Source organism: Mesoplodon mirus (genome assembly GCF_964341445.2).
Source record: "Mesoplodon mirus genome assembly, chromosome: 15".
Lineage (NCBI taxonomy): Eukaryota > Metazoa > Chordata > Mammalia > Artiodactyla > Ziphiidae > Mesoplodon > Mesoplodon mirus.
Genome location: NC_138991.1, coordinates 79,735,858 through 79,763,363, shown reverse-complemented (window position 1 = coordinate 79,763,363; position 27,506 = coordinate 79,735,858). Strand labels below are relative to the sequence as shown.

The 27,506-nt window shown below is 38.3% G+C and overlaps 1 protein-coding gene and 1 long non-coding RNA gene across 5 annotated transcripts in view; one reads left to right on the top strand and one right to left on the bottom strand.

The window, feature by feature from the left end:
* Nucleotides 1-27,506, bottom strand: part of MACROD2 (mono-ADP ribosylhydrolase 2) — a 1,980,208-nt gene that overhangs the window by 993,959 nt on the left and 958,743 nt on the right. The window lies entirely within an intron of this gene.
* Nucleotides 9,822-21,239, top strand: LOC309816536. The gene is made up of 3 exons (XR_014296032.1): nt 9,822-9,912; nt 13,818-13,961; nt 20,836-21,239. It is a non-coding gene; the product is annotated as an uncharacterized lncRNA (long non-coding RNA).

Here is a 27,506-nt window from a genome sequence, read left to right as displayed (position 1 = left end):
GTGTATTATCTAGACAAAATTCTTTGCTAATTTTTCTGCTGATTTTTTAAATATAAATTTGAATAACTTTTTCTGCACTAAGGACTATCTCTTTGTGAAATATGTAACAAATACTTTTCCCATCTTATTACTTGTCTTTTAATTTTGTTTATGCTATATTTTGCTTTACAATTTTTAAATAGTCAAATATGGTTTATCCTTTTATTTATAGACTGTCTTTCTTAAGAAGTCTTCCTCTGCCCCAAGAATTATACAAATATTCAAATTTTTGCTTTTATGTTTTACATGTTTCTGTTTTACATTTAGATATTTAATCCATTTTCATGCCATCTTTCAAATGAATTGCTGATTTTGTCAGCTCTATTTATTAAATAAAAGTCTTGTTTGAATTAATTGAAATGTCTTTCATTACATGCTATATTTCCATGTAAACCTGAGTTTATTTCTGAATTCTCTGTTATTCCACTAATTTGGGCACTGCTATGCTGATACCATGGTCTTTAGATTAGAGTAGCTTTGAAAAAAGTTTTAATATTTGGTAAGTCAATCTGCTGTCTCTCATGAGCCTTTTTTTTTTTTTTTTGGTCAATATTTTCTTGCTTATTTGAGACATCTATAAACCTGTCAATATTAATTTAATTCTGTTAATTGAATGGAGACCCAATAGATATACATTCTCAATACAGAAATGCCTGCCTTCATTTCACTGATAGACAGATGACAGATAGAAAGATAGATAATAGATTTTTTCCTACAATTACACACCAAAGATTTTTAAATTCTTTAGAAATATCTTCTACATTATTGATATCCACTGATAAGTCAGGAATCCAGGAGAAAAATATCTCTAGGAAAGAAAGGGAAGTCCCATCATTGCTAGCTTTAAAGATCCTAATATGTGCTATATATCATCAACAAAATTATTTCCATTAATCCTCTCAATAGCCTGTGAAGTAGGCTGAGAATATTAAATATTATGAAGAAATTGAGGCTTATCAAAAGTGTTTAGTAACTTGCCCAAAGTTATACAACTAGTATGTGGGGGTCAGAAGTAAAAACTGACTTCATCTCTTCATCCTGATTTTACCTCCTCTATGCTCTACAAGATATTACATTTGTTTGTTGTAAATGAAACACCCATGGGAGCATTCAAATTTTACTGAACAAGCTAAAATGTAGGCAGAAGTCTGAATCAAAATCAGTATAACTGGTTTAGTTGATATTGAAACATAATATAATCAAATTAACATTCTGAATATTTAAGTTGATCCATTGTCTCCCTCTAAAATTGTTTCTCAACAGGGCCTTGGGACCAGGATAGAAAGAGACTCAGGTGATTTGACAAAGTCTCTCAGGGGATTCTGATATTCCTCCTTCTTCCCAACTTTTGGAGAATTTATAAAGAGAGATGGGTAGGGATTTTATCCCAAACAAAATTAAACTAGTTATAATTAGCAAATTAGCCATTATAGACAGTACTTTGTAGCTGTGTTTTAGGCAATTTACCATAATCTGCCTAACAGTAAATTAGCTTCAATAATTTCCTTATTCTTAATCTCCTAAATCAGTGGTTCTCACCCTTTAGCATCAGAATCACCTGGGGGACTTGTTAGGCCAGGTATTGCTGGGACTGGCCCCCTTTGCTTCCCCCTCCTCCCCTTCCCCGAGTTTCTGTTTCAGTTTGTGATTCATCTCTGAATTCTGCAAGATCCAGTACGATGCTTTGAATATATTTCAAACTCAGGACACAGGAATTTGTTTTGAATCATATTAGTTGTGTGAATTTTGCAATACTCTAATCCACTGAAAATCAGTGATCCACGTAGATCAGAAGAATCAATTAATAAGAATATTACATTCCCAACAGCAAACGAACAGGCCATAATTCGGGTGACTGTAATCCATAGGATACATAAGAAGCTGCCAGGGGAAAGATACGTTAAAGGTCATTGATTCATGCATTTATCTCACTTTTATTAAAGGAAAAGATGTATAAACCCACTAAGTGATACATCGCTACTGTGATAGTCTCTTTAATGGATATCTAATTTCCTAAAGACATATCAGTTCTCCATTTTATATACTCGCATCCTGTCCTCCTTGTCCCCTTTAGGACACTCACAACTTCTTTGTTCACTTTCTGTGGGTTTTTGATGAATGTCTGCCTCCGCAAATATAAGTTCCCTTAAGTCAGAGCCAAGTCTGTTGGGCCCACTACTGTAGTCTCAGCATCTCTCAAAGTGCCTGGTACATAGTGAGCACTCTAGAAATATTTGTTGAACAAATAAGTAGAAGATGAACTGAATGCAGGGTCCTATTTTCAGCATTACTAAAATCTGCTACCAAAAAAAAAGTAAGAAAAGTAAGGAAATACCCTAAATGTGGTTTCATGTCCTTTGGCATAGAAAAGTTTTTAATTTTGATGAAATTCAATTTACCTTTTCTTTTTCTTTAATTTTGTTGATTGTGCTTTTTTGGTCATACCCAAGAAAACATTGCCTTAAACCAAAGTCAATTTACTCCTTTATTTTCTTCTAGTCTAGTTTTATGGCTTTTCTCATATTTAAATCTTTTATCCATTTTGGTGTGAGATAGGTGTCCACCTCCATCCTTTTGCTGTGGCTATCCAGTTGTCCTAGAACCATTTATTGTAAAGGTTGTTCTTTCTTCTTTGAATTGTTTTGGCACTCTTGTTGAAAAACAAGTGACCATAAATGTGCGGGGTTATTTCCAGACTCAATTCTATTCCACTGGTCTATATTTCTATCATTATGCTAATACCACACAGTCTTGATTACTGTAAGTTTGAGATCAGGAAGTGTGAGTCCTTCAACTTTGTTCCTTTTTTTATTTTAAGATTATTTTAAGACTATTCTGAGTCATTCGAATTTCCATCTAAATTTTAGGATCGGTTTGTCAGCTTCTGCAAAGTCAGCAAGATTTTGATAGGGATTGCATTGCATATGCAGATGAGTTTGAAGGATGACAATTTTTTAAATACAGCATTCCAAGTTTGCCCTGAATATGGCAAACACCCTTGGCCAAAATTTAATTTTCTTTCAAATTTAATTCAAATATCTGATGTTAAAGAAGAACCAAAAGAACGTTTAAAAGAAAAAAAAACAAAACTTCCTTTTTTTCTGATTATAAAATGATATATGATACTGATAACATGGAAAACAAAAAAAAAAGGGGGGGGGAAGGCATTGTAACCTATAATTTCAATACTGCAGAAATAGCCATTATTAGCAGTTTGGTATAGTTTCTGTCCATCTTCCAGAAGACTTAGCTTTTCCTGTGGTTACAAACAGGTTCCAAATTTCAGTGGCTTGCAAAAAAACAAAAACAAAACCAAAGAAATATGGCTCACACTAGTTATATGTTGTGAGTCAGCTGTGGTTCTGCTCTATGTATTTTCTACAACCCGAGCCTAAAGAGAAGCCATCAAAATGGGCATGATGATGTCATGGCTAAGAGGAAGAGTGAGCGGCAAATGGAAAACTTGTGATGCTTCATAAACCTTCTACCTGGTTGCAATATTTAATATGGTCATTCATATTCCATTGGCCAAAGCAAGTCATGTGGCTAAGGATGTTTGTAGGGTATTTATATGGTAGCATAGCAAGTCATATGGCAATGGGTGGGGAGGTATAATCCTTTCACAAGGAAGGGAGAGACAAACGACTTGAAATAGAACAATCTCCCATGTCTTCTGTGGATGTATGAGCTATTTTGGAACATTTCAGCCTGCCTCCTCAATCTTCACATCTATTTAAAAGTACCTCATGAATTCTTTCTCCTAATGGAGAAATAAATTATTTCTCTCAAACACTTGAGAAATAATTAAACCATTTTAATTTCTCATTCTCATACTCAAAACATTCTCATTATAATCTATATTTAAAATGAATAGGAATTTCTAAGATTTTTAAATGTATATTCAAATACTCTGGTTGCTAGCGGGACTTGTAAAAGAGAAGGAAAATGGGCAAAGTCTATCCCTTTAAAAAGATGTGTAAGGTCAAACCCAATCAAAGCACTTGTGGAATGACAAGCAAAGCCATAATTCACTGATTTGAACTTAATTGCCTTTGCATTTACAATTCCATTTCAGACTGAGACTCAGATGGAGAAACTCAGAAGAAAGAACATGTGTGATTCCATAAATCTGTGGTCTATGCTTGAACAATCAAAGGACAAATATGGAATACATTTAGTAGTTTCTGCTTCTCTGACTCCTATAAATATACAGTGGTGCTTTTCCTTTAGCTACTCATGACGTATGACTTCCTTTAACAGAAACACCAGAAAAACCATTGCCTAACACAGGTGCCCTTATTAAAGATGGCATTTTATTTTGCTACTTGTTGTTGCTCTAATACCAAATATCTACGTTTTCTATGCCAGTTTAAAATTTTCTAAGAAAATTCAGTGAAGAATACTTCCTTACTTACACAGAGGAATAAAAAACTGATTATAATTCCTATTAAAAGACAAAGGAAAAGAAAGAAGACAAGAGTACAAACTGCCAGTTGCTAAAAGGCAGACTTGCCAGAGTCAAGTTGTGGAAAATAGGTAACCTTCTAAGGGAAAAGTATGATTTACTTTTAGGCTGAATTAAATTTGCTGAAAATTAGTGGCACTATTGAGTAGCCCTTGAGTTAAAGGAGAAAATATAGAGTGGTTGCTTTTAGTTAAAGAAGAATGTAGGGTATGTGTCAGCTTGGTTAAACTGGACCTACATTTCACAGAATCCCGTTCTTTGTTTGATACTGGGTGAGAGCTGGCCAACCCAGACACCCGCGAGGCTTGGCGGGTAGATGTAAAGCGGCTGTCATTTCTCTCAGAAAGTCATCACAGTGAGGGGGCTAAAAGACAAACACAGCAGTGTCAGCAGATTCCACCTGATACTCACTCCCTTCTGCTGTTTACAGCTCTTCACCCCTACAGTAGCCCAAGCCAACAGTGACTCTAGGTCTAACCCTCAACACAGAGGCAACAGCCCCCCATAAATACGAGCTCCCCTTTTCAGTCCCACTCTGGCAGCTGGACAGGCCCAGCTCCCTCTAGTTCCCTTGAAAACCCTAATGTGTCCACCTATACCACTGCTTCAGGAGGGCTGCTGAATGACTTTTCTTGGATCCCCCAACTTTCTCTTTCAGACTTTATTTCCCAGACTTTCCCACAATTTTGTAAGACCTTAGTCTCATCATCAGTTCCTTATTCCATAATACTCATGGTGGTTTTGCTTCCCTGAATTAACTCTGACTTATATCTGGGGGTTTTAGAGTTGAAAGAGATCTTGGATTTCTAGAAGAGCCTTCTAGCAGAGGCAAAGATGAGTCCAGTATCAGAGGAACCTAGTGGGAGAGGTGAGAGCCTTCAACCATTGGTTTATGATAACTTGACCACAAAAATTGGAGCCACTCTTTCATTGCTTTCTCTGTATGTTTCAGAGTCTTGATTTCCATCTGCTTCCTCTACTCATTTTTATTAGAGTTTTAACAATCATATCAGCATGTTGTTAAAAACAATATAGACAAAGCTTCCACATGGAGAATGTGCTCAAAGGGAGCAAGGGACCCCTTCACCCCACCCCACCCCGTTCCTCATTTAACAACATTTTGGCCTGGTACACAGTCCAAGAATCTCTGCAACAGCATCTCTAGCAGATGGCCAAGAGTATCTCTGCTTGTAAGGCCTTGAAAATACAAGAATTTTACTAACTCCTGAAAGCAGTTCACTTCACTGTTGACTAGGTGTGCTTGAGAAAGTTAGTTGTGGAACTGAGCCAAAATCGGCCAGTTTCGTTGTAATTTTTGTGCCCTGGTTCCAATTCATCTACCTCTGAGCAAGTCTATTTGCCTGCTGTCCTTTTTTTGTATAACACATCTCCACATTGCTGAAGATAGCTACCATTTCTTCTTATTTTTTCTTCCTTAGTTGGGGGTGATGATACCCAGTTCCCCAAAAGTGTTAATCTTCCTTTCTTCCATAAAATTGTGTGTGTGTGTGTGTGTGTGTGTGTGTGTAGGGGGGGAGAGAGAGAATACTTTTTTTTTATAACACTAGGCATCATGGAAGAGTGCAACGAGAATGAAGTCTATTGTAGACCAAATCTTTTTGAACAAATGCCCAAAGACTAGTCCTTAAACTCGTCAGTGTTTGCCAGAGCACAGTTACTGTTCTCTTAAGGGGCATTCACTCTATATGACCACTGTTTGTGACCTTGGTCAGAAACTCACAAGAAAGTGTGTGGGTTCAACTGAAGGCCATTTTGAAAAAAGATTTTTTTTTTTTTTTTTTTTTTTGCAGTATGCGGGCCTCTTACTGCTGTGTCCTCTCCTGTTGCGGAGCACAGGCTCCGGACGCGCAGGCTCAGTGGCCATGGCTCATGGGCCCAGCCACTCCGCGGCATGTGGTATCTTCCCGGACCAGGGCACGAACCCATGTCCCCTGTATCGGCAGGTGGACTCTCAACCACTGTGCCATCAGGGAAGCCCAAGAGATAGTTTTTAATTGATGGCATTTTGTTTTTTAAATGAGAACATATTCACAGGCCACTGGGGGCTCTATGTGAACTAGACTTCACTCTAGAAAATGCAAATAATGTGAGATCTCAGGGTGAACAAAGCTTCCAGATTATGCTACAATTGGAAGGGACATCAGGAATAACATGCTTTTGCATCTTTGGTTAACAGTTTTCTAACTACAAAAGCTTATTTGTCACCCTTTGGCAGTCAGCTTTTATTAGTCACACTAAAAATATCATTTCTATTATAGAAAAATGGGCTCTATCAAGGAGAGTTCTCAGTGAGAGGATATGAACAGAAAAGGAATGTCAGAATTGTGAATAAAGTACTGTTGTTCAATGGAGAAAATGCTAGCAAAGAGCAGCTCAGAGTGTCTTTGCTAATGTGTAAAGAGTGAATCACATAACTGTTGAAGTCCAGTTCTCAAATTAATCAATAAGGAAATAACCACTTCTGTGCCGCAGATATGTTGTCATGATTTCCAAAATCAGCTCTATCTTCAGCTTGGCTCTGAAAAGCACCTACAGTTTGACATTATGATGTAAAAACCTTTCACTGACTCAAGGATTTCTCCAGGACTTCAAGGATGGGAAACTAAGAAGTTACTTGAGTTAGAAGAATTACTAGTATGTACACTCCTTCCTGTCATTCCTGGTGTTTTCCCTCACTACAACAGAGCCTACAAACTGCCATCAATGAGCTTCCTAAAACATAAATCTGACCATATGAAAGTGGTTTTTTTTTTTTTCTTTTAAGTGATTATCAATGGCATCCCTTTGTTGAAGGAAGATACAGGCACAGTTTGGTCATAAATCAGTTCTCCCTGTTTCTCCATAAATTTTGGTATCTTGAAAGGCCATGTTTTGCCTGGTAAATTAGGAAGGTCTGGCAGCAGATAACCTCCCACTCTGGCTGGGTGGTCCTTAATCCTCACAATGAGGTAAAGGAGCTGGACCCAAAGGACTTTACTCTGTCATTGCCAAGGAGGCTGGGTGTGCAAGTGGTACCAGCAGCCTGGCTTTTGCCCAGGACATCTGTGAGGTGGCTCCACAGCAACTGTGGGACTGCTCAGAGGACATGCCCCAGATAGGACATTTCTTTCTATACTTTCTGGACTATGTCCCACTCCAGCACAACTGGCTTCAAAAGACAATAATTATGTATGTTTGAAGCCCATGGATTTTTAAAAAGCACAGATCCTATCCAAGACCCAGATGGTCTGAGGTATCAGGAATTACATTCCAGTAAACTGGGTGTGACTTCTCAACAGAAAGCTGTAATTCACAGGAGGACTAAACCACAGGGTCAGGGATATGCCATCTTTAAAAAAGAGGATCCATGTAGAAGTCAACTTCACCTTTTTTGTGGTTATAGCATCCCTTCCATATTCAGTTCATATGATTCACAAGGAGTTAAGCCTTCCCCATTCCCCAGCTTCAGAAATGGGCATGTGACCCAAGACCATCCAATTAATTGTGGTCCAATCAATTGTTCAGGGGATGGTCTAGGAATAGTCATGTGACTCAGGGCAATAAAACTCAGTTCTGAGATTTTTATTAGAACTATTAGGAAAAATAAATTCAGGCCTTGGCTGCAGTGAGAGAATGTTATTGTTAGCCTAGGGCAGAGGTCAGCAAATGTTTCCTGTTAATGACCAGATAGTAAGTATTTTCAGTTTTGTGGGCCATAAGACTCTTTGCCACACCTACTCAACTCAGATGCTATAATGAGAAAATAGCTATAGACAAAATGTAAATGAATGAGCATGGTTGTGTTCCAATAAAACTTTATGGACACTGACATTCAAATTTCATATATTTTCCATGTGTCACAAAATTTTACTAAAAAAGGTGTTTCTCACCATTTAAAAATGTAAAAAGTATTTAGTAAAGAGCTGGATTTGGCCAGTGGGTCATAATTTGTCAATTTCTGTTCTAAGTGTTTTTGGAGAAACAGCAGCAAATAATACAAAATTCTTTCTCTTAGGGAGCTTACATACTAGTGAAAAAGATAGACAGTAAACAGTTAAAAAGGGATATATTTGAAGGTAAAGTCAGCAAGATTTGCTGATGGAGTAGATGTAGAGAAAAAGAGATGGAAGAGATGGAGGGAGGAAGGGAGAGAGAGAGAACAGGGCTCAAGAATAAATCCAAGGTGTTTTTTTGGTTGTTTGTTTTTTCCCCTGAGCAATCAGGTTCATGGGAGTGCCAATTTTTAAGATGAGAATGTGGGAAATGGTAAGTTTTGGGTCAAATTCATAGCTTTTATTGAACATGTTATGTTTATAATGCCTATTAGATTTCCAAGCAGAAATACTAAATAAATAGTTGTATGCATGAGTATGAAACATGGGACAGAGGTAGGGGCTGAATTCTTGAGAACATAAATCATATTTAGAGCTATGGGCCTGGTTAACATCACTCGGGGAGTAATTAGAGAAGAAAAAGGGCCTAGAACCTAACCCTAGAGAACTCTACTGTTGAAGAGAAACCAGCAAAACAGGATAAGAATAACTGGTAAGCAAGGTAAGAAAAAAGTAACAGTGAAAGATGCCCAAGGACAAGGAACAGGTTGTTTCAACAAGGAAAGTGACCAGTATGTCAAATGCTGCTGCAATGGTTACTAAGAGAAGGTCAGGGAACTGACCGTTAGATTTCGGAAGATGGAACTCATCAGTGACCTTAACGAGTGTGTTTTGCAGTGAACTAGTGAGTTTGAGGAAAAAATGGTTGTGAGGAAGTATAGAGATAATAGAGATAGGTCTTTTGATAAATTTTGCTCTAGAGGCTTGGGGCAGTAGTTGAAGGGGACCACGGACTTAAAGGATCTTCTTTTGTTTATTTTGTTTTGTTTTAAAGATGGGAGATACTAGAGCCAGGAGAAAAGACAAAATGGGTGAGGGAGAAGCAAACTCACTCAGTGAGAGAGGGCCGGGGATCCAGGGAGAGGGTGTGGGTAAAGATGCGGGTAGGTTTAGCAGTCTGAAGATGAAGTTCTCTTGTGATGGCTTCTATTTTCTCAGGGAACAGCTGCGAATAAGTCAATTGGGGTTGAGTTTAATGTTTGAAGAAGGTGTAAAGTGGTTGTCTTGGTGACGGGGGAGTGACTTAACTGGAGAAATGTGGAGAGACTCTCCAGCAGGCTGAGGGCCCACTTGAGACCAGAAAGAGTGGTTGTGTGCTTTTCTCCAGTCATATTCAGCTGCCTGGGAACAGATGGAGAGTAGGCAGGAAGTAGGACTTAATCAGTAGTGGGTTTTTTCCTAGGTGATTTTGATAGAGGGAGTCAGGGGAGTTGAGGGTGTGTACTCTGGAGAGACCATCAAGATGGCCTGTGAGCTCCATGCTGAGAAGTGAGAACATGAAGAGGAGGATGAATGGTGAGAAGTGGTGGGCTCAAGGGTAGAGATCCATGTGGGGTTAACAGCTTGTTGGATTCAAGAAATGAATTGCAAAGACAAGGAGCGGTAGTCAGAGATGAGGGGCTTGAAATGGGTATTACGGAGCCGGTGTGGTCATTGCAATGGTAACATCGAGGGGGGTGTGAGCATGCAGTGAGCAGCTGAGGTTGGGTGGAGGAGAAGATAACTGAAGGAGAGAGGGTCAAGGAACTCAGAGGCTCGGGTGGTGGAGGGGCCAGCCAAGAACCTTCAATTCTTATTGAAGCCACCAAGAATTAAGATAGTAGTTGTGGAGAAAAGGAAAAAAAGCAAAGCAAAACAAAACAAAACAAAAAAATCTGCCAAAATTTCTTATAGCTGAGAGTGAGTCATCAGGAGGAAAATAATTAACTTTTGGTAGAATGTGGGGACATATGAATGTCTGTTTCAAAAGAGCTGACTTTGTGTTTCAGAAGGGGAGGAGTATGGTCTAAAAGTGGTTTTTAGGAGCAAGGAGGTCACCTTCCTTTCCTCCACGGCCTGTGGTACATGGTATGTGGGAGGAAAAAATAGACCCAGTTGAAAAGGCTGCAAGGGGAGCAGATCCCTGGGGACAACCAGGCCTGACTCAGCCAGAAAGGGAAGGGAGTGCAGGGGAGTTACCAACCGGTGACCCAAGAGACCACAGTTGGTCCCAACGGATCCTAATAATGACTGAAACGTTTAAGGGAAAACATGTATAGCCTGGAAAACACTGACTTTTTTTTAAGGCAGATTTTTTTTATATATATGTCTCAAATATCATTTGACTAATTAAAAAATTTTACAGACCAAACAATGAAATAGCAGCTTGTATCATACTACTATCACTTCTGTCTTCCTGAGCAACTTTTCTACGTCTGAGTTTCTGTATGTGCCTGATATTGAAATAACACTACCTACCCTCGGGTCCCCCACTCTGTGTGGATACTGGGAGGAAAACTAGTGATGCCCCCTGGATGCTTAGAAGAAACGGTCCCTTGGAAAGCCAAGTAAAGATCTGCAGACATCACAAGGAGCGGAAACTCAAAACACAAGCCAGAACTGCAAGATAGCTTCTATTATTTTCCAGGACTTTTCAGCCACTTTAATTTTTTACCAGCTGGCAGACTCCAAGTCCCCTCTTTTCTGCTCCAACTCTTAGACTGATCCTTTTCTTACAATTCCCTAGGACCTGATAAACTCCCCAAGTTCACCTTTTATGAAGAGTGCTGGAATACTCCATAATTAGTTTTCTTACATAAAACCAATGCATAGAAACACTCAGTGAAAGTTGGAGAGGAAAAATTTGGGTAGCCAGTTTTCCAGGTGCCCTTCCCCCTCACTGAGTTTTCTGAGAACTCCCCTGCCCCCAACCCCCTCAAAGCCTCGGGAAAGTCTTCAGAGGCCCCATCAGCACTTCCAAATGCAGTAACAAGAACTGCGTCTGCAGTGGGCTCCCTGCTAGAGTCTCTCTTATGTGTCTATCTGAAATTCAGAGATAAAAGGCATAATTAAGAGAAAGACTAGTCAGCCACACTTGTGAGAAATGACATTTATATATCTGAAGTTTAATGTAGGCAAGACCCATAAAAATGCAACGTGAACCTCCAATCTCCCTCACCAGGATGACGTAGGGATTAATCAAATCAAACCAGGAGAAGTGTTTCAGCCACTCTAGGGGAAGAAATCAGCCATTCTTGGAATAAAACATATTTTTCTTCTATTCATCTACTTAAAAAATATAAATGGCCTATACCAACCTTCAGAAAAATGACTTACCACACTACTAACACGAATCCTTTACATCTATATAGTGCTTTAATACTTTCAAGAAGCTTTCACATATATTATCTCCTACCATATTAGATCCTAGGACAAAAATGATGGTTCCAGAAATGAAACAACTTTTTCCCCAACTCCCATGCACTTGGATATACTGATTATTTTCCCCCCAGTGTTGTGAACTTTAATCGTAACACCTTTTACCTGTGGACATTAAGCTTATGCTATTAACTGGTAAAGAAAAATCATAATTCTTGTTTACTTAACAAGACAATAATGTGGACAAGTGGGAAATAAAGGTGAATTTAAAATGAAAAAGGAGTTAAAGGATGTGATTTGTCCTTTGTCAACCTTTTCAACAGTACAGAGTTTAAAACAATCCAAGGTCTGTTTTGTGTAAATTTCTTACTACCTTTAATAACTTAATAGCATAATTGGGTGCACAGTTTCTCCCTGTTCTGGCAAGCTGTCACAAGACTAGAATCTTTGTCTCTTCTAAAACACTGTAAACATTGTTAAAATGCCAAAACCTATAAAGCACTTTTATGAAGTAATCTGCAAATTTTATGGACTTAATAAGGCCACAGCAAATTTTATCCTGAGCTACCCGATACTGCATTTCCATTCCATTTTATTTCATTCATTCATTCATTTGTTCTTTCATTAATTCATTCATTGCTTATCCTCTATGGAGTCTATGTATGAAGGTTCATGTGCTTGACTCTTAAAGTCTGTGTAGATATTAGACCAAGAAATAAAAAGGAGTAGTTTAGAAAGTAATAAACACAAGCATAACAAGTAAATATCCCACCTATACTTTTTAAATGTAAGAGCGCTAAAGAAGAAGGAAGGAATGCAGCAAGATGGTGATGAAGGATCCTCAGTGATGGAAAACATGTTTGCAGCTCTATCTCTTGGAGCTGAAAAGTGAGGTCACATGTTACTACGGTCAAACTTAGCTGCTAAATATCAATAATAATTAGAATAATTTCAGCAATACTTAGAACCCGTGGAATAACCACAGAAGTAGAGGTGTAAACCGGGGCAAGCCTAATATGACAATATGTACTGAGAATAAAAGTATTCATATAATTTGACTTAATGATAGTAACAAAAAATCTTTTCCAAAGAAATAATCAGAGATTCAGATGACAATTTATTATAAAGACATTTGTCACAGTGTTAGAACAAAGCAAAAATTGATGTAATTTAAATATTTTATAGTATAGGAATATTTACATAAATTTGTACTTTCACGTAGTAGAATCTTATGCAGCCTTTCATGTAATAGAATCTTAAGCAGCTGTTAAAACAAAATTTATGAAGAAATCTTAATGACGTTGGGAAATGTTAATGAAATAATGTTAAGAAAGGCAAATGGCACACAAAATTGTACAGTTAGTACCATAACAAGTGTATAACACATATGTGCATACACACACACACACACACACACACACACACACAGAATAAATGTTTGAAGGAAATGTTCAAATAGCAACCTTGATTATTTCCAAGTGGTAAGATTATAAATGATTGTTATATTCTGTAGCCTTTTTATAGTTTTTTAAAAAATAAATTTATTTATTTACTTATGGCTGCATTGGGTCTTTGTTGCTGCGTGCAGGCTTTCTCTAGTTGCGGCGAGTGGGGGCTACTCTTCGTTGTGGTGCGTGGGCTTCTCATTGTGGTGGTTTCTCGTTGCAGAGCACAGGCTGTAGGCACACGGGCTTCAGTAGTTGTGGCATGCGGGCTCAGTAGTTGTGGCTCGCGGGCTCTAGAGGGCAGGCTCAGTAGTTGTGGCTCATGGGCTTAGCTGCTCCACAGCATGTGGGATCTTCCCGGACCAGGGCTCCAACCCGCGTCCCTTGCATTGGCAGGCAGATTCTTAACCACTGTGCCACCAGGGAAGTCCTGCCTTTTTTTTTACAGTTTTTATATTGAACATGTATCGTTTTTACAGTCATGGGAAAAATCAATTCATAAAGATAGCTCTCTTTTATAAACACATATTCTGCCCACGAAATTTTCCTAAAAGTACCAGGTGGTCACAGTACTATGGTTTTGATAAGAAATGCCTTCTCCACCCTTTACTCTTCCAGAGCATCTCTTTGTCTCTTCACGACCCTGCAGTAGACCCTGTGTCGTGCCCTCAGAGTTACTCCACCTCTCGGGATGAATCTAAGCCAATCCTGGGCCTCCACCCACTCACCTCTCCTGGCAGAGCTGCACGCAGAACTGAGCAGGTCAGTCAATTCAGGACAAAAAGATACATGGAGTAGTTTACTCAGGGTAACTGGGGAAGTGAAGGTGGTCATTTTTCACAAAGAACAGGGACAAGACTGCAGGCAGCCATCCTGTGAGTGGAGAGGGACTCAGCCTCTGCCATAGACAGCAGAGCAAGAACTTGAGCCTCTGAGAGAAGTTTTGAGAAACCGAATTTATCAACCCTGAAGTTGGTCCTACCTTTAGTCTTCCTGTCCTGTACATAACATGGCTTATATTTAAACCAATTTGCGTTGGAAATTCTGTTATTTTCTGATGGATGCACAATTATAATTTACTCTCTAACATCAAGCACCTTCAGTCCCCTAATCATTCAGGGAGAGAACTAATGAAGGACCAGTATTCACAGAACTTACTCTTGATGATTTATCTTTCATTACATCTGCATGGAAATTACATGCCCAACAGTAGTTTCCTACTCTCTCCCTGTAAACTCTAAACTTTTTTCATCATTTTGTTATGAACAATTTCAAATACATACATCCTCTATCTACCCATCAGTTGATCTTATCTTTTTGTTCCGTATTTTAAAGAAATACTCCCACCTCCTCACGATCATCAAGGATCAACTCAAATTCTACTGACTTATTAAATATACTATTGTCATTTACCTTTCCACATATCCACATCTCTTTTCTTGTGCTACTTGGTAAGATCCTTAAAGAAAGATGTTGCCGGGGTTTCCCTGGTGGCACAGTGGTTGAGAGTCCACCTGCTGATGCAGGGGGCACAGGTTCGTGCCCCAGTCCGGGAAGATCCCACATGCCGCAGAGTGGCTGGGCCCATGAGCCATGGCCGCTGAGCCTGCACGTCCGGAGCCTGTGCTCCTCAACGGGAGAGGCCACAACAGTGAGAGGCCCGTGTACCGCAAAAAAAAAAAAAAAAAAAAAAAAAAAAGATGTTGCCTATGTTTGTGCTGTTTGCAACACCTAACACTCCACGTGAATGCCTACTGTCAATAAATAAGTAAAATTGAAATGAACTTCAGTCACTAAAATACACTGGATTTTGGTGATTCACTGTATTTTCATGGCAAAACAAAGACACAAATGGTATTTCAATGGACTACAAACTCTGGGCATGACATTTGTTATAATTATCCTGGTAATGTTTTCTGCATCAAACTCTATAAGCACGTTTTTCTTTCTTTTTTTTCCCCCTATGAAATTGAACTGGGCAGGAAGCAAATTTATACAACAAGCATCTCTTTAACAAGGGATCTAAACATTAACTCTTAGAAAAAAGAAACTACTTCTTTTTTTTTTTGGTAGTCTATTTTATGAATCAAATTACTCCTCAAAGTATTATTTCCCTTGAAAACATCTTTATGTGAAGAACTTTGCTAAGACCCTCACTTCAGTCCCATTGAATAAACAGCTAGAGCTGTACTTCAGAGCATAAGAAACTTAAGCATAAGATAGAGTGTTGCTATTGATTAAAAACAAGGAGAACTAGGTTTATTTTTTCCTTTTCTTGCACCATTCTGAAGGCTTTCTCTAAAACATTTTCTCAAGGTTACAGTCAAGCTACTGAGAACAAATGTTGTGGTACCCATGTGTGTGTATGTGTGTGTGTTGAGAGGATTAAAAAACTGAAATAATTATGCAAGTCTTTGGGTTTACAGTAAGTTGATACAGCTTCTTGTTTTAAAAGATTGCTTTAATTTATATTCAGCAGGTCTTAAAGTTTTAGGAGTGTGTGTTTCTAGTAGTGGAAATGGTTGAGATAAAGCATCATTTTTTTAAAAAATAGATCTTTATTGGAGTATAGTTGCTTCACGATACCATGTTAGTTTCTGTTGCACAAAAAAGTGAATCAGCCATATGCATACACATGTCCCCATATCCCCTCCCTCTTGAGCCTCCCTCCCACCCTCCCTATCCCACCCCTCTAGGTCATCACAAAGCACCAAGCTGATCTCCCTGTGCTATGCTGCTGCTTCCCACCAGCCAACTATTTTACATTCAATAGTGTACATATGTCAATGCTACTCTCACTTCGCTCCAGCTTCGCCCTCCCACCCCATGTCATCAAGTCCATTCTCTATGTCTACCTCTGTATTCCTGCCCTGCAACTAGGTTCATCAGTACCATTTTTTTTTTTAGATTCCATATATATGCGTTAGTATATGGTATTTGTTTTTCTCTTTCTGACTTACTTCACTCTGTATGACAGACTCTACGTCCATCCACCTCACTACAAATAACTCAATTTCATTTCTTTTTATGGCTGAGTAATATTCCATTGTATTTATGCGCCACATCTTCTTTATCCATTCATTTGTCGATGGACACTTAGGTTGCTTCCATGTCCTGTCTATTGTAAATAGTGCTACAATGAACATTGTGGTACACGTCTCTTTTTGAACTATGGTTTTCTCAGGTAAATTTATATTTTCTTTTAACTAATAACTTTGGTAGTAGTGGAAGACATTCATAGTCTTGTAAGAGTCCTTAAATAATAGATAGCTTTAAGTTTATCTTTATTATCACTTCTCCTTCATGAGGTTTATTGTGTGACTTATTCTTTTACAGAAGTGGAAGGGGGAGAATTTACACTGAAAACATAAATGCTTGATTTTGAATAAAACATCCAGGTAAAGCAACATATATATATTTCCTAGACTCCAGGCTATGGAGTAGGATGGCCAACCTCAAACCAGGAAGCTTGCTAAAAGCTGCCAGGCTGAGGAATCAGTTGATGGAAAGAAGGAAAGAAATACCAGGACAACAACCTAAGCCATATTCTTCCTTAAAAAAAACATTCCTCCATAAACTCACACTTGAGGAAAAAGGCCAAGATGCTAAACTGGAGTCAGAAAAACAATGTTCCTACCCATAAGAATTGCTACAAAGAGTTTTATTAATTGGGATCACCCATAGGTGAAATATTCCTATCTTTGCCATCATCAGTGATAGACACTCACTATGCAGATCACTCACTGGAAAATGAATTATCCCATCTGTCTTTAAATGTATTAACCATACAGTGATCACTCCAACACAAGTCATATTTAAAAATTAGGCTGATCCTGGGCTTTATGAAAGATACCACAGACTTTCTTCCAATGAACTATTAAAATAGTCATGTCTATGATTATTTGCTAATAAATGAATAATTATAGAAAAATTGAGTGCCCTTAGTCTCTTTAACAACACATAAAATTATTCTTCAAAAGACTCATTACATTCCATATATACATATGTAATATATGTGTGTGTGTATATATATATATGTGTATATATATATATATATATATATATATATAGAGAGAGAGAGAGAGAGAGAGAGAGAGAGAGATGTTGAGATGTTATTCTGTTAATAATTTAAGAAACATCATTTTGAAGGGGAAATATTTATTTACTTTGTTTTAAAATCATGCTTTTTGAGGAAGCTTACATTATTTTCTTCTGACTTACAAAATACATTTCCCCGCTCCAAAATTGAAAGACAAAAACAAAACCAAAAACAAAAACAGAAGACAACTTCTAGTAACAAGTAAGTGGAAAGAGAATCATAACAGAAGAAATGAAACCAAATGTAACAAAAATCTGTTACAGCAAAGTAGCCAACCACATCATGTTTAATGGTGCCTAAAAAATGACATTATGAATTTTAGAATTTAAAGCTTGAAATACACAATTTACTTTAGAAATTACTTTAGAATAACAAACCCTAAAATTTACTTATTTTTCTTTCTAAGGTGTTGATTTTAATTTATAGCACTGTTTCACTGGTTTTCTATGAGGCAACATTTTTATCTTAATCTCTAAAAACATAGGTTTGTTTAAAATAAATACAATATAAATAGAATCTGCGAAAAGCAACACTACCAGCAATAACTGGGAAGAGTACTGAGAATAAAGTACTCAGGCAAGTATTTTCTATAAAGTTTCTAATAGCATTCCAAGATTTTCTTCTCTCTTCAGACATTTATTGAGCACCTACTGTGTTCCAGGCACTGTGCTAGGAAGGAAGGGTATGATTCTGACAGTGCTTAGCCTCCAGGAAATCGCAGATGCGGACAAGATACATTCAGATAAATTACATGTCTCAAGATCCTTCAAAGGACTATCTTTTGGCTTAAAATGCCATCTGCTTTTCGGAAACTCCTGGCTGATTTAGTGGAATCAGATGTCTTCTTGAATTCCAACTCATTAAAAGCATACAAATGGTCTAAAGCGTTTTCATTCTTTTTATCTTCTGATCAAGTAGAAGCACGTCAGCTGCGGGTAATCCATCAACAACTGTACAAAACTCCCACAATTGTTGTATTTAAATTCCACTGTCTAGTGGGGGCTCACATTTCTTATTCTCTTTAGGATTCATAAGATGTTTCAAAACGGGGCCAAAGCCATTTTCCTAAAACAGTATTCTCGGCCATGATAGTTTTACAAGTTGTATTACTTAACAACAAGTTGGTTGCTTGCTTATCATTACTTCTTGCTATTCATAAGCTTGATAAAATGCTGTTTTCTTAAAAAAAAAAATCCATGCATATGCCAGTGAAAAGTGGGGAGGTTTCCCCATCCCTTTATTTACACTGCATGTCTACACTTGTTCTGCACACATCAATAGTTTAAAGTCATTACCAACAGTTACTGTTGAGAGTGCATTAAAAGCTATAGACAATGTATATGTTGAAGTCAATCACAAGTAGTCATGGGATATATTTTAGCAGTTAATCAAATAACAATTATTCAATGACCGTATGCAATCTTCAAGAAGACTATGAAAGAACTGCATTATATTATCAGGAGAGTGAAGGAAATTATAAGCTAGTATCTACTGAGTGGCAGAGAAATATATATCCAGACTGTTTTGAAAGAGAAGATATACTGTTGAAATTTAACCTTTTTAATTAAAAAAAAAAAGTACATAAAGAACAAAAGTAGCAACACAATAGAGTTCCTAAATGGGACCTAATGAAACTTAAAAGCTTTTGCACAGCAAAGGAAACCATAAAAAATACAAAAAGACAACCCTCAGAATGGGAGAAAATACTTGCAAACGAAGCAACTGACAAAGGATTAATCTCCAAAATATACAAGCAGCTCATGCAGATCAATATTTAAAAAACAAACAACCCAATTAAAAAATGGGTGGAAGACCTAAATAGACATTTCACCAAAGAAGACATACAGATGGCCAAGAGGCACATGAAAAGATGCTTAACATCACTAATTAGAGAAATGCAAACCAAAACCACAATGAGGCATCACCTCACACCGGTCAGAATGGCCATCATCAAAAAATCTACAAACAATAAATGCTGGAGAGGGTGTGGAGAAAAGGGAACCCTCCTGCACTGTTGATGGTAATATAAATTGATACAGCCACTATGGAGAACAGTATGGAGGTTCCTTAAAAAACTAAAAATAGAACTCCCATATGACCCAACAATCCCACTACTGGGCATATACCCTGAGAAAACCATAATTCAAAAAGAGACATGTACCAAAATGTTCATTGCAGCACTATTTACAATAGCCAGGACATGGAAACAACCTAAATGTCCATCGACAGATGAATGGATGAAGATGTGGCACATATATACAATGGAATATTACTCAGCCATAAAAAGAAACGAAATTGAGTTATTTGTAGTGAGGTGGATGGACGTAGAGTCTGTCATACAGAGTGAAGTAAGTCAGAAAAAGAAAAACAAATACTGTATACTAACGCATATATATGGAATCTAAAAAAAAATGGTACTGATGAACCTAGTGGCAGGGCAGGAATAAAGACACAGACATAGAGAACGGACTTGAGGACATGGGGGGATGGGGAAGGTGGGACGAAGTGAGAGAATAGCATTGACAAATATACACTACCAAATGTAAAATAGATAGCTAATGGGAAGCTGCCACATAGCACAGGGAGATCAGCTCTATGCTTTGTGATGACCTAGAGGTGTGGGATAGGGAGGGTGGGAGGGAGGCTCAAGAGGGAGGGGATATGGGGATATATGTATACCTATAGCCGATTCACTTTGTTGTACAGAAGAAACTAAAACAACATTATAAAGCAATTATACTCTAATAACGATTAAAAAAAAAAAAAAAGAATATGAGCTGCATCCATTCCTTGGTAACTGTTAAGCCCCTGTGTTTTTTTGAGTGTTTTTTGAGACTGAGTTTTCTCAATAGGTAAAACACATATTAAAAGAACCATTTTGTGGGGAGTGGATTAATAAATATTTCCCACATATAACCATCACTTACCCCCATCCAATCTTCATCACCATCAATAAATTCAAAAATCAACAGGTTCATATAGCAATGTGTATACAATGTTCATGCAAAGCTTGTAAATCACAGTCATCTAAAAGAATTTTTAATAATGGATTTCAAAAGTTTTCTTTCTAAAATTCTTCTACATATTAAGCCAGTAATTAAGCCATGAAATTATATTTCAATAACTCTGTCTTTGAAATATTAAAATATCAATAGAATTTTTAAATTTAACAATTTAAGCAACTTTCCATTTAATAAAGTATTAAAAAGTTGCACTGCTTCCTGATGAAATTCTGAGTTAACTTTCTCTGCACTATCGGAACTTGTTTCTAACTCAGAAGATTAAATATGAAATAAAATATGAAAAAGGATAAAATGGACAACAGTCTGCCAAACTTGTTACTTTCATTCCATTTCTATATTTTTGTTCTGAAATTTGACTATATAGTATAGCATGAGTATTATTTTAAGTAACGTTTCATGAATTTTAAACTTAGATTTAAATAAAAGACTCTAGAGTTCACTGTATTTTTAAAGCTGATGGTGTGGTTACAGGAAAGGCATTCTTCCTAGTGTCACTGTTGTTGGTCTTTTCCAGGTAACCTGATGTGGTCAATAGAATGTGGGTAGAAATGATATTGTGCCAGTTCCAAGCCCAGGTCTTAAGAGGCATCTCTTGTTTTCATGTTTCCCTCTGGAAGTTTCTAACCTCTGATATGAAAAGATCCTGCCCTGGGTAGTTACTGACTGCAGCCTGGGCCCCAGAATGTGGAACAGATCAAACTCAACCCTCAAACCTGAAGCAGGACCACTTCAACTGGATAACAGGTGTCTAAGTGAGAAATAGTGCTTATTGTTTTATACCAATAAAATTTTTGTGATGGCTTATTATGCAGCAATGGCTGACTAATACATATGTATTACTTAAAACTTTTTTCCTCGGGAATATATCTCTTATTTTGTAATATAATACTACTATCAAATAAAATTCATTTAAAAGCAGATTTTTAGCAACTTTTATGGAATACTTGTTGGGCATATAGCCATATGTTATGAGCTTAAATGAGAGAAAATAAAATCATATATTCATTTCCCTAAAATAATACCACACAAGAAAATCACCCTCATGTAATTAAATAAAGACAAAAGTAATGATACTTCTCAATTGAGAAAATAGTGCAATCACACCCCCTCGCTGGCTGCCAAAGGAATGAATGCAGATATTGTGTTATTTTCACATTATGAAATATGAATAGGTGGTCCAGTCATGCTGAGACAATGGGAATTGTATGATTCCACCTAAACTCAAATAACAACCCTCCGAGATATTGTTAAGACTTGTTATCATGCACAGAAATACTGAGAAAAATAGAGCCATCTTTTTTTTTTTTAATTTCCATTTATCATCAACTTTGAACTACAGTATAAAGTAGCACACACGGCTCTTCAAATACTGCACAGTTCGTTTTATGCAATTTAAGACTGGATGTGCTATTTGGCTGTTAAAGTCTGTCCTCACACTTGTTCTGACATGCCAGCATCACTCAGGCTTAATTCAGGGTAGTTATGCCACAACAACTCTCTTGAATAATTATAAGACTTAGAAATAAGTGCATGTGACACTAAGGCCATGTGTGCTGTTTTGCGGAATGTGGTGGAATCTACAAGTCTTTGCATCTTGTGGAAACAGCAGCCTTGATAAGAAAAGAACTCATCTGCGTATCTTTAAATGGAGTTTTGCATTTGTCTGAGGTGTGAGGGAGAGTGAGGTGGTGTGTATGGAATGACTATTATTCAAAACCAGCAAATAGTGAAAAGCTTAGGAAATGGCTGTTGCCAGTGTCAGTGACAAATGGGAAGTGACTTAACTGAGTGATCAGCGTAGTCAACGAAAGAATGAAACCCAATTAGAATTTACCGGAAGACTGCATTATAAGAACTTCCATGGAAAAGATTTGAAAAGCAAACACAGTAGACTTAGATCCTGACTTGTAGGGCTTATGTACCTCATTAAAATTCCTAGTCAGGAGACTCAGTGATTATGAATTATAGAAAATAATTTGCATTTGAGCAAATCATCAAGGTTCCTATGGACATGACGGTTCTGGGGTGGTCCCATAGCTCCTTGCTTTGCCTCCAAAATCCCACGCAAACATTATCAGCACCCATCCTTCTGGAGAGAACTAGAGGAGTAGGTCACTGTCTCACCTCCCACTTTGAAGAAGGTAGCAGGGTGTCAGCTCTGGTGGGTCCCCTCCTGTGTGTTCCCGGTGAGGCTGCTGCTAACAGCCACACCCATTCTCTAAAAAAGAAGCAGCAGGTCCTAGTGACTCAAACACTGGCCTGGAAGATTGTTACTAACCAGCAAACTTAGATAAAGAGCGTTAGCATCTAGGAGTCTCAGTTTCCTCAACTATAAGCAAAATGAAATTTGAAATATAATGACCATTTGGGGACGACGAACATTATTTCTAGCAGTAAAATTTTAGAAATGGAATCATGGTTATGGATCACAGATTATGGAGCAGCTTCAACCAGTCAGAGACAGATTTGATTTCTCCTTCTCTGTATACAATACAGCACTTGATTTATTTTCCCTTCAGGAATAACTGAATATTATCACTGATGGGGGTGAGGGGCAGCATAAGAAAGAAAACATCAAATTGTCATCCTGTTCAGGATGTCGTCCTGCAGCATTTCGCGTGAGATCAACACTGAGGGACAGCTAGACACACACACACACACACACACACACACACTCATATGCAATCCTCAGATTAAAGCAGCCATCTACTTTGTGATGTAGAGTTCTTTGAATGTGTATACAAACTGCCCTAATACATTTCTTTTAGAACGAAACACTGAAAATACAATACTCTCCTCAAAGGTACTTCACTTAAAATATGAGAGTCAAGTTAAAAACAGACAATCAGCCACGGTGGAGACCCTGACTTCCCCAACTTGTCATATTAAACCCAGTATATTCTTTCTTGATGGGCAGCACTCTTTATTATATGTTCTTTATTATATGTTTTCATCTTGTGTGTCTCACAGAGGGTGGAAGAAAGGTTTAGGGAAGTAAGGAGGAAGCAAAACTGTAATTAAACTCTAGAAGAGGGAAGTGAAGTACTTCCTATTTCTCCTTATTTATTTATATATTTATTTACTTTTGACAGCACCATATTTGATGATATTACAATTTGAAGTTCTCAGAACTAATGGCTTCTTACACTGAAGACCTTGTACTTCCTTTACTCCACCATATCCACAGCAAAACCCTCTGGGACCTGAAATTCATGTTAAGCCTTCCGTGGAAACTTCTAATTTACTCTCCTAGTGTACTCTATAACTAGATACGCTTGCTTTACCTGCAAAGCCACTTACCCTTCTCTTTTGACTCAATACCCATTTTATAAACAAATCCTCAACAAAACCAGAAAGGCAGAAAGAGCTGTACCAGGCTAAGAGCCATGGAAAAGGCCTTATTTTTCATCCCACAGAAGCAGACCTTGAGACAAGGATGCACATGCGACTGATCTATTTGGAGGGTGATACCAGGAAACACCAGGAGGGGAGTGAGGGAGTGAGACAGGGGAGGGGAAGCAGCCAGTACAGGGTGTGTCACCAAGCACAGGGCCACCGTGGGCAATGCCAGTGCAGTCCCACTGGGGAGCTCTCGGGACAGTGGAGGATACACGTGTCAGAGCTATCCCAGTGGAAGGGCAAGGACTCCTGGTGGTCCCCTGAGTGATGTCTCCTGAGCGTTTACTCTCCAGCACTTGGGTCTTGCTGGTGTGCGGGCAATAGGCTCCCATTGCCAGATAGAAGCCTTCAGGCAGAGTCACAGCTATTCTTGGAAACAGATTTTCCAGGTGAGTGCCAAGGGCGTGGGCAGGGCACTGACAACATCCTGAACATAGAGGAACAGGGGCTGTCTTCATAGTTGATTCCAGCGGCCCAAAGAAGGAAATAATCCAGATACTCAAGTCTACGGCACCGCAAGCATCAGGGCCTTTTACACTACACGCTGTAAAGACATTCTGCCCCACCTCCACCAGCGATTTCATACCATTTTGACTTTTACTGGGTTAAATTCTCCGAGCTTTCACCCATACGGGGTGCTTGCTACTCAATTTTGGCAGCTACAGCCCCACACAAGCTAAAATCACTGTACTTTAATGAGGCCAAGCTTTGCGAGCTGGCTTCATTGTGTATGAACTTCCCTCTCAGATGAGATTCTGGTTCCCAAGAAGTTCCCAGTACTCACAGGAACACTGCTCCTGTACACCTGGTCGTTCTGCTCCAAGGTAAACACATCAACTTCTCAAGTTTATCTGCAGCGAGGGCACGTGGGCTGTTGCATCAGGCAGTGAGTCACCTTGAAGGTGGGCTGGTTCTAAAAGGGAGCTTGGATGTCAGCTGAGCTGGGCTTCGGGAACACTCTGACCTTTAGCACATGAAGCTCTGGGATAAGGGATACGGTTATCGTTATCAGACCTTCTACAGTTGGGGGAGAAGCTGGAGAAATGAAGGCACCGGGGTTGGGGGTGGGGGGTGGGGCGGAAATCCGGGAAGTCACCACACAGTGAGTCTGAGAAGCCAGGCAGGCCCACCACCGGAAGAGGGCTGAACAGGAAGCCTGGTGGTCAGGGAAGCTCACTCCAGCCCAGCTGCTGCCTCTGTGGGCCTGCAGTCAGGCCTCTGGAGGTGGGCCTCAGGCCATGCTTGATCAGCAGGGGAAGCGAGTAGAAAGATGAGTAAGATACAGAGGAGATGAGAGCGAGGACAGGCAAGGCCTTGGCGACGTCTCTGTGACTGTCACCACATCTGACAATGACAACGTTCAGAGAGCAACGGCCGCTGCATCACTTCTACCATCTAAATTCCTCTTGTAGACAATCAGAATCATCCAGGGAAGGGGATTCTGGGAAATGTAGTTCCAGCTTAACCACGTTACACACAGTACTCAGGTTTCCTGTAATTGATTAAGGAGAGCAATGCTAGCTACTGCCTTCACAAGGATGTAAAATGAGTATCACAAGGCATTTTCGATATGCATGGATTCATCTTTTTCTTCACATTTTTACTTTACTAGAATATTTTGCACTCTTGCTGGGAGAGATGGGAGCAGTCATATTTATATTTGCCTCTAGTCTATAACAGATAGGAAGAAGTTTTAAAATTTCTAGCTTATCTTCTTTTTCTAACTTAGAGCAACACACCACAGGCTTTAGGGAGCCTTTATTTTAATTCACTGAAAATAAATGACTTAGCTAACATTCATTTTTCCTTCTTGGCTACATGAAATTGGCCAGCCAAGGAAGTGGGGCTAGAGGCAAAGAGCTTTAAAAGTGTTTCTCTTAAGACATTCTGTTCTGTTACAAACTTTCTGTGTGACCTTGAGAAGTCACATGAAGCTCCTATCTGTTAAGTAAAAATACTCAGCATTCAACCTTGTAAGGAATAATGAGTCAAACTGATTGGAACGGACTTTGCTCAGAATAAGCCCGATAAGAATAGAAAGAGGGGATAAACTATTCCATTCCAAGGTAGAGCTGCCTCTTTAAAGGTCCCCCCCAAAACAAAATTCTACTACCTTTGCAATGGAAACAATGGTTTGCTCTAATAATCACTGTTATTAAATATTGATAGCCCACCTCAAAATACATTAATTGCCAGAATCCACTTAATCATGATGTAATTTCAGGATTCCTTTTATTGCGTTTGCAATTCTAATGCTGTAGACATACAGTGGTGACAGATTAGCAATATTAGAATTTAAATTTGGGAAAATCATTAGATAATGGGACCAAAGATAACCACATGAGTCACTCACCAAATGTTCATAGATCATCTACTATCTAAAAATTGTGTTTCTAGATACTGACTGAGATGCAGAAAAGGTTATTTCTTTACATCCACTGCTTGTTATGAGTTTATGCTCTAGTTGGCTTAAAAAACTTTATCACATGCAGGTACTAGTACAATCTTTTTTTTTTTTAATGTAGTAAATGTTTAATGTTTGAGTCATGTTTGCGGACAGATAGTTACATAAAAAAATAAAATAAAATAAACTAACAATCTATATCCAGTTGGCCATGAAGGCCTTTTGGGAGGTTATATTTGTGACAAGGTGTTTGACATGGACAAAAAATATTACCCTGGTACTAGAACATAGCACGATAAAATATACACATTTGGTTGGCCCAAAAGAGCAGACAACCTTAAAAATTTTAAATATTTAAATTCCGTCCTATAACCATGATTTAGTTTTCACTGAGTTATTCCTTGATTGATTCCAAAACAAACCAAACAGTAAAAAAAAACCCTTAAGGTTTTGGGCCAACCAAATCTGTATATTTTATTGTGCTATGTTCTAGTACCAGGGTTAGAGTTGCCATAGTTAGCAAACAGAAATACAGGATGCCCAGTTAAATTTGGATTTCAGCTAAAAATGTATAATTTTAGTTTAAGTATGTCTCATATAATATTTGGGGTATACTTACGCTAAAAACTTTTTCATTATTTATCTGATATTCAAATTTAATTGGGAGTCCTATATTTTATCTGGTAGTCCTATTCCCAAAGAAATAAATGCCTATTAAAATAGAATACAACCACCCAGGTCAAAAGAACTTTGAGGGACAGATCGACAGTTGTGGGGTCTCTGAAGAAACCCTAAAAGGCTAAAGCCAGCTGTCAGGGAAAGACTTTTCTATCCTCCTTAACCTCCCAGACCTTCCTTCCTCCCTCCGGTAAAATTACAAATTTCAGTTTTCAAGCTACTGAAGGAGATGGAATGATAGGCATAAAAAGAAAATAGAAAGACTGTGCTCAACTGTAGCAGCCCCCAGACAGAATGAAAGAAAGAAGAGTAAACTTTAAACCCAATTTGGGGGTTTGAGATACATGACTTGATATTGTAAATTCTGAACTGGCACTGTGATTGTCCTGTTGAGTGTTGCTAGGATATTTTATTATCTAAGAGTCAGCAGAAAAGTCATGGGAGAAATCAAGTTTTCATCTAAGGGCAGGGCAAGAACAATCACACTGAAGAAAACGTTAGGGGCCGTGAGAGACCAAACAAAAAGAAAAAAAAAAAGAGCATCCTGATTCTGATTTTGTCCATTCTGTCCCATGAGTCCTGCTGTTCATCAGCTTTTAGGTTGCAAGACCATAGGAGGAGAGGGGAATTGATAAGATGAGCAGGGAATGGCAGTTAATGGACATCCAGCTGTCTTAGTCACACCCAGACACCTACTTTCTAAG